The 7874-nt window shown below is 53.0% G+C and overlaps 1 protein-coding gene across 3 annotated transcripts in view; it reads right to left on the bottom strand.

The window, feature by feature from the left end:
• The window catches only part of LOC113202757 (uncharacterized), a 173852-nt gene that overhangs the window by 162136 nt on the left and 3842 nt on the right, over positions 1–7874 (bottom strand). The window contains exons 1-2 of one of the 3 annotated variants that reach the window (XR_008011396.1): positions 6999–7308; positions 5712–6393 (exon numbers count right to left, since the gene is read on the bottom strand). The exons of 1 other annotated variant lie outside the window; for it this stretch is intronic. The gene's annotated coding sequence lies outside the window, so the exon portion shown is untranslated. Of the gene's footprint in view, positions 1–5711; positions 7309–7874 lie in introns of those variants that run through there. One more of the 3 variants, XR_008011395.1, reaches the window with a different exon arrangement.

The raw sequence follows: 7874 nt of genomic DNA, 5'->3' as shown, positions 1-7874 counted from the left end.
CCGCCCACTCCAGGCGAGAGGGCTCGATAGTATCTAGGATGCGCGCGGTGCAGATAGAGACGAGTCAATCTGCAGCCTCAGCGTCAGTGCTAATAATGCGGCTGATGGATTCATCTCAGTCCCACCGCCTCGTGAGCGTGCCAATAATCACGCAAAGAGGGACGTTGAAAACGACGACCTCCCAACTCGCACTGTCACTCAAATTAAGGCAGTTCAAAAGGAAAAGTTTACATACTTGCCGATTGTTTCGATGGATTTGTCTCAAAAATAACGTGGGGGGTGGGGCGGTGACACGATATGGGGGTTGAACTACTATGCTTACCGTAGCGGCAGTAAGTCCCAGACGAGCCAAAGGGACACCCGCAGTAGTAGCACTACTCTCGGAGTACACGTCGTGGTGCTCCAGGACATGAGGCGTCCGACGTCGACGACGGCGGCCTCAGCACGTTCCCGACGACACGGAGCCATGCGCGCCGCGACGGATCGGCAACCTCCTCTGCGCCCGTCGCCATGGCAACTGTGGGGATTTGTTTTTGAGGGATGGTCGGACTCCTGGACCCGGAGGCACTGGAAGGCTCGGCTCGGCCGTCCCGCTCGCACTGGGTGCGCGCCCACCGGGACCAGAGGAAGATAGAGAGAGTGCGCGGGGTGGGAGAAGGACGGAGAGGGGGATGGGGTTGCAGGGAGGGGGATTACCGCTGCAACATTTTGGTTGTAATGCCCTCGCTGAAGTGCCAGTGCCTGGGACCGTAACTGGAGGCGAAGGAGAGGGGAAAGGAGGAGGGCGAGTCAAAATGGCGACGTCGCGCGCGCGTCACGCGGGCGACATTTTGCAGAGGCGCGCGGGCCGTCCTGGGAGAGGTCCTCCGAGAGGTCCTGCGCGCGGCAGCCCCCGGGGGAGTTCCTTACGAGCCCCGCAGCGCGCGCATGTCCTTCCCAGAGGTCTCACGCATCCCCATCGGAACGGAGTGATCGATGAGGCGAAGGTGAGGCAGCTCTTTCGGTACGAGCTGCATGCATCGGAGCAAAAGTGTCCGAATACTTCGGTTCCCTGCTTATTCAGACAGCGCGCAACCAGGGTTAAAAAAAAAAACATGCAGCCTCCTCGCGTCCTGAAGGCCCTTGCCGAACACTAAACTGCAAGAATAAACCCCGGGCTTCGTCTGCATTAAAACTGCAATAACAATCTGCATCTCGCTAATCTGCATGACTTCTCGCGTGCGGGGATCCATTCGAATTATTCAAAAAATTCCCTCCACCGGAGGTAGTCATTTCCTTGAAACGTATTACTTTATTTTATTTTTCGAGCGCAAATATAAAGTGTATAACGGCCGCGCGCAGAGCAGCAGCACGAAGGAGTTTCGACAGGGCAGTGACATGCGTGACGGGGGCGGCGGCGGCGGCGCGCAGACAGAAAGAAAAGGCTGCGGAGAAAGCAGACCGCTCTGGGCGATGACCCTTCTGCCCGCCCCATTTGTGTACGGCTGCCCCCGCTGTGTATAAACACTATCAGGGCAAGTACCCCAACACCGGGCCAACCCCAGGGAGCGAGCGAGCGAGCGAGAGAGAGAGAGAGAGAGAGAGAGAGAGAGAGAGAGAGAGAGAGAGAGAGAGACCGTTTAATTGTACCCACCCACCCTCACCCTACCCTCCGGGGCGAGCGGTATGGTAATTGGGACCCCCTCTTTGGGCTCACCCCGTCTGGAAGTCACACTTTCTCTTCGCAGAGGGACCGTCCCTCTTTTTTTTTCTTCCCCCACTCCCCTCTCTCTCTCTCCTCCCTTCCTCTCAACAGGGAGAGACGACGACTTCCCTTCTATCGGTTGACCTACTTTCTAAAGTGCAGCGAGAGCCCATACCTCCGATGCATAATGTGCGCCGGGGACATGGCTTTCGAGGGAAGAGCAGAGCAGGCCCGCAGGGTGCATCTCGTCTCCGCTGCGTGTCCTTCGTCCCTCCGCAGCCAGACACGCGGGGACATCATCACTGCCGCCGGGTCCCGATGCCAAATCGTTTGGCCATAATTAGCTCACCCAACTGATTAAGAGTGTACAACATTGAGGCAGAAAATAACGCCCGGCGTGAAATGGAAACGTCGCCTGCTCAAACGACGCGAGCTGCTGCTGGGTGGTCATTCCGAGAAAAACTCAGTAACTCGGCAACATGGCGGGGCAAAACGCGCAACAAAGTTTCATGTAAGCGTTCTCACGCTGACAGATATGATGGCGGGGCTTTGCATAATCAACTTTATCCGCAGACTCGTCGAAGAAAAGGCGTGGAGGGGGGCCCGGGAGGTGGAAGCAGCCGTATAAGAACGCCCCTTCTTTATTTTTCTCCCTCTCTCTCTCTCTTTCTCTTCTTGCAGAGCCCTCCAATAAGCTGCTGTACACATGAAGACCGCGCTTTACGTGCCAGGAAAACCGCTGAGATTTTCTTTCTTATATGCTCTTGTAAGCATTTTTTTTTTTTTTTTTTGAGTCGCGTGTTTGTCATCATTAGCTACTAATACGGACGATGTGAATAAGAATGATACGCCGCAGCTGCGGGGCAGCGACGCACGCATTCATATTCATATCATGACAAAAGTATATTCAGCCGGGGTCAGGTTTCCCACTGCGGCGGCTTACGCAGAGTAAGGCAAACACGCCGCAGCGTGGCTGCGTTCCTCCCGCCGCCTTTTCAATCATTGAATTAACAAACACAGACGTTCGCTGCGTTTCGACACGCCGCGAGCGTGGACTCGCATTTCGGGGCCCAGTCTTTTCAAATAATGACACTCCACTGCACCGACGCACCCTGATGGACGAAATCATGACGATCGAAAGTGTGTCGCATGACTGGACTTTGTAATGCTGCGGTTGCAAATATCGAAAGAATGGGTATTGAGTGAGCGAGAGACAGAGGCAGAGACAGAGCAAGGGCCAGATAGAGAAAGAGGGCTCAGAGGAGCCATCTTACGTCATGGCGAATATGTCTCTTGCTGTTTGTCCACCCCTCCCCTCCCCCAATATCTGCACGCACGCGCACAAACAGAGAAAATCCCCTGGCAACACTAACAGCAGCCCACCCCTGTCCTGATGGATTTTATCATCGCAGAGACTGACTATAAACGTTATTCGTCCGTATTGATCAGCAGGCGAGCCACTTTACCCTGATGAAACTAGAGGGGCTGCTGCAGCAGCAGCAGCCCGCACCGTTACTCGCCATTTTGTCCTTCAATTGAAATTCTCTGCAAGTATCCTGCAACAGCTGCAACGGTTGATGCACTGCGAATGTAAATAACCCTTGCAGCAGATTGCCGATTGCCTCGCGCCCCCCGTCAGAGGGGAGGGCTTAGGTCCCACCCCTGCTGGCTCGCTCACTTGCCATTCTCTCTCACTCACTCTCTCCCTCTCTTCATGTAATTAAATCCCAATCAGCCTGCCAGAGGAGTGGGTTCTCGTACGGTGGGGCTCCATAGCCCTTTTCGTGGATAAATTTTGATATTTTGAAATTTTGTCTTCCCCCCCCCCCCCACTCTAAATCTATCCGTCTGCCACCCCACCCTTATCAGATTCCCGATGCAACGCAATCTTTGAGACATAGCAATTTGCACCAGTTGTCATCTCAGAGGGGACGGGGGATGAAGTGAGATTTTAGTGATATTTTTTCAGCCCCTAATACGGGATAAATGAATAATCTGACTCATAAATGGGCTGGTGCATTGGATTCCTCTTAACCTTGATAACTCTCAGATACTTATAGAGTCCCAATAATTTTCTTCTTCTTTGATAGAAAAAGCTTGCGCGCATGATTTCTCAGCTAATATTGATGTTGAACATCAAAAACAAATTGGCAAAGTTACAGCTTGCTACACCCATAAGAACTCATTAGTGTTGGTTTGAAAAACAAGAATTCCCTCAATTTTTAATGGTCAAAACGGTATTTAGGACATTTTGTCTGCCGTTTTCTAAAACTAAAATAATTGTTACTACGTATGTTAATTTCTAGCTAGAATAACACTACTTAAAGCCATAAGGAAAATTTTCATCTGTAACGTTGCCCCAAAACTGTAATCATACGCGCAAGCTCAAAAAAGTGATTGATAAATCTTTAAAGCTTACCAGGCTTGCAGGTCTTGCTTATAAAAATTCCTACTACGATTGAAGGGCAATTTGCTGAAAATGATGGCCAGGTACAGTAGCACCAAGGACCAAGGACCAAAGAATCAGAAAAAAACTTTGACTATTTCTTTCTGCGGTGTGCTTTGCTTTCGCACAGGTGTTGTTGCTGGTCCCTACGCGACGCCTACAATGTCAGAGCCCCGGTGGCAGATCCTCTCACCGCCCGCCTGGCATGCTGCCACCCATCCTTGTTACAGCGTCGTCATCTCCTTCCGCCCGCTGCCGAGCAGAAAAAGATACAGCGCCAAAGAAACAAAAATCAAAACGACTGTATCTGAATACCGCTTTACCGGAGCAAACATTCTGCATCGGGCGATTTTGCCATGAAAATATGGCTCATTGCTCAATACGAAACTGAAAAACTACTTTGTGAAAAAATAGCGTTATTCGTATTAACACTCCAAATGTGGCGTATTTTCGAAGCGCGTCGCTCGGCCGGCCCCGCCCCGCTCCACTCGCTTCAGCGACTGCGCCCGGACGGGTCGGCGGGCGTTGCCCGGCCCGGCTGCCGACATTGTGGCTCGGAAGATGGCGGACTCTTCGCGCGTTGGCCAACAGCGCCGCAGTTTACTCTCGTTTTCTGGTCGATTTCTACAAGTCTCAAGTTCAAGTTTTACATTCCGTCCCAGAAGAAAATCTCTAGTTCATGTAGTTTTCTATATTTCCAGCCGGTGGAGACTTCAATGCACGGTTATCAAGAATTGTGCTTCCAGTGCTTCCGGACAGGGTTCGTGTGCTATTTCTTTCCGGCATTTATTTTGATATATGGTAACAGACTCATCAAATTTGTTAGAGAAATTAAATCGTTTGCTCCTCAAAAGTACCAAAGAACCGGAGCAGAGGTGCTACTGAAACTTTAAAAAGAAGTTCTGAAGACACAAATGGAAAATATTCTTCCTACAAACCCGAAATAGTCACGAATTTTACCCGTCATTTTTTAGGGTGACTGTAGGGGTGGGGGACAGGTGAAACTATTCACCGACAATTTTTCTAGCGTTTTCGTGACATGTATTCGTGACTGCTTGTAGCACAAGCCAGGAGGCTCTCACACGCAGTTGGCATGCGAACCAATAATGCAGCCATTCGCATGCCGACTGCCGGGCTCAGCAAACATCGCTGAGGACAAGACGTTTACTTAGCGCAATAACCATCCTCTTACAAAAAAGTAAGCTGTCGACAGAAAATACGATAAGAAAAGATTGGTTTTCAGCTCAAGTCACATGTGCATCCTGTAACAGTGTCGACAGCTTAATTTTCTTTAAATCAGATCCAGTGAGGATATGCATAAAAAGTAGAGCACATATGACACCTAGTCACAAAACATACTGCTTTAAATAATCCAAATTGTATGAATAAAGAAAGTATTTGAATTGTGTCAACACATTCATCTTTGGTTGATTATTACAGGTTCTGATAATAGGAATTTAGAACCAAGATTCAATACATCTTGTTCATATGAAAACAAAGATTCCGAAATAACACTTTTTCTTGGGTGTATGGCCGGTAATGACAATGTTTTCGTTTGAAGGGACAGGCTTGTTGACTCACCTGACTGGTTGCCGCAGGGGTCCCCTTTCACAAAGCCGATTCCAATATGGCGGCCACCCAGAGAGGCCACTCTGAGGGGCCCCAGCTGACTTGGTCTCCAATCAGTGAGCGATATGCCCCACTCAGATCAACAGGTAGGGAGAGGCGTCCACGCCGCTGTCACCACCACACGCACGCACGCGACGCACGAACACTCACGCACAGTGCAGCACTGTCAGTGCACGGTCACACCAACCACACGCACGAACTCTGTGGCGCGCACTCACGCACAGTGTAGCACTTCCCACTCTCACTACTTGCAGTGCACACCATATCAAGCGCAAGCACAAAATCAACAACTTAAACACAAAATGAAGCACACTACTGCATTCACTCGCGAAAGGAAGCGGTTTGAAAATAAAATGAAAATAACACACAACACATCATTCACTTTGCCACCATATTGTAAAATACGGAATGAATAAAATAAAACAAAAACAAAGCGGTGTAAGCACAACACAAAGCACTGAAGCACAATCACTTGGAGCACTTGAACACAACACAGACACACGCACACACACGCACGCGCACGCGCACAGTCCACCGGGTCGCCGGCCGTGTCAGGGATCTCAATGCACGTCGAAGATCGTGATGCCGACGTCGTCCACGTGACGGAGGAGGCTCCGTCGCCGACGACGCGAGACTGTCAACAGTTCATGTGCCGCGCCGGGGCGGGCCGGGTGAGCCTCGGGCAGGGCCTCTGACAGGTAGCAGGATGGCGGCGCTCTCTCGCTCTCTCTCTCGCTCTTTCTCTCTCCCCCCAACTCAGCGACGCTCGCTCGCTCCCGCCCGCCGGTGTGACAACTCCTCCAGAGGAACGAGGAAACCTTACATTGACTGACTTGCGGAACAGAGGGAACCCGCGCGCCTCGGTTTTTCGCTATAAAAGAATAACTACCGAATGACGGAGGAAAGTAGAGGGGGAGGCACAAAGCAAGAGAGCGAGAGAGAGGGAGAGAGGGGGAGAGATAGAGTGAGATAGACAGAGAGAGAGAGAGAGAGGGGGGGGGGAGAGGGGCAGAAGGGAGCGGTGGAAGGGTGGGGGTGGGCGCATGAGCCACAGCGACGGGGGGAGAGGGGGGGCGCTCCTCGAGTAGCGCTCACGGGTGCTACTCGTCGAGGGCACCGGGACTCATCACCTGCGCGATGCAAGATTCCTACCAAGAGTAAGAGAGATATCTGGACGGCTGGGGTCGAGAGGGTAAAGCGCGCGAGAGGGAGAGAGAGAGGAAGTGAGAGGATGCCTACTGATCATATGTTTGGGCTGGAGAGAATGAGAGGGGTGAGGGGGCACGGCCCGGACGACGGCGACCCGGGTCACTGCGTGACACTACGAGGTACCCGATAACGCGGGTCGGGCAAGGCCGCGTCCAATACGACGGACACCCCACCGTTCGGGGACTCACGACGCCCGCGCGCCGTCGACAGCGCTGCAACGACCGACGCAACGAGGTCGCCGTCAACGGACGGCGGCGGCGGCACGCGAACACGCGAGGTGCGCGATGACGCCGGCGAAAGAAGCGGCGCGCGTCCAGGACGTCGACGTCCACGCCGAAACGAGTGCGAGTGGCGAGTGCCGACAAGGCTCTACACACGTGGGGCTGGGGGCGGTCCCGCCCGGCCGAGACCCGGCGCAGCGCGGTACATCTTAGGTTATGGGCTCCGTGCATTGGAAGATACGCCATCAACCATGGCGATTGTAAAAGTTTTAGGGACACTTTGCCTCTCTTTATACCGAAGAACGGACGGACGGACGTTCCCCCAATCGTAAACGTGGCGGCCGGGCCCGGCCGGCCGTGTGAGAGCGAGCAAGAGGGAGCGCGGCCGGCACCGGGAGAGCGAGAGAGAGAGCCGGGGGCGAAAGAGCGGGCAGAGGAGGAGAGGGAGAGGAAGGAGAGGGCGAGGAGGACGGCGAGCAGCAGGAGGAAGACGGCAAAGAGGAAGACGGGGAGCAGCAGGAGGACGAGGAGGGTGGCGAGCACCTTCACGTGTGTGTGAGTGATGCGGCGAGATGTGGTGAAGGACAAGTGTGGTGGGGAGGCAGGACGAAGCGAGCGAGAGAGAGAGAGAGAGAGCGAGAGAGGGAGAGGGAGAGAGAGAGAGAGAGAACGCAGCCGCGAGGGT

This window comes from Frankliniella occidentalis, unplaced genomic scaffold (genome assembly GCF_000697945.3).
Source record: "Frankliniella occidentalis isolate FOCC.00 unplaced genomic scaffold, Focc_3.1 Scaffold102, whole genome shotgun sequence".
NCBI classification, from domain to species: domain Eukaryota; kingdom Metazoa; phylum Arthropoda; class Insecta; order Thysanoptera; family Thripidae; genus Frankliniella; species Frankliniella occidentalis.
This window is presented reverse-complemented; position numbering and strand designations above follow the sequence as displayed.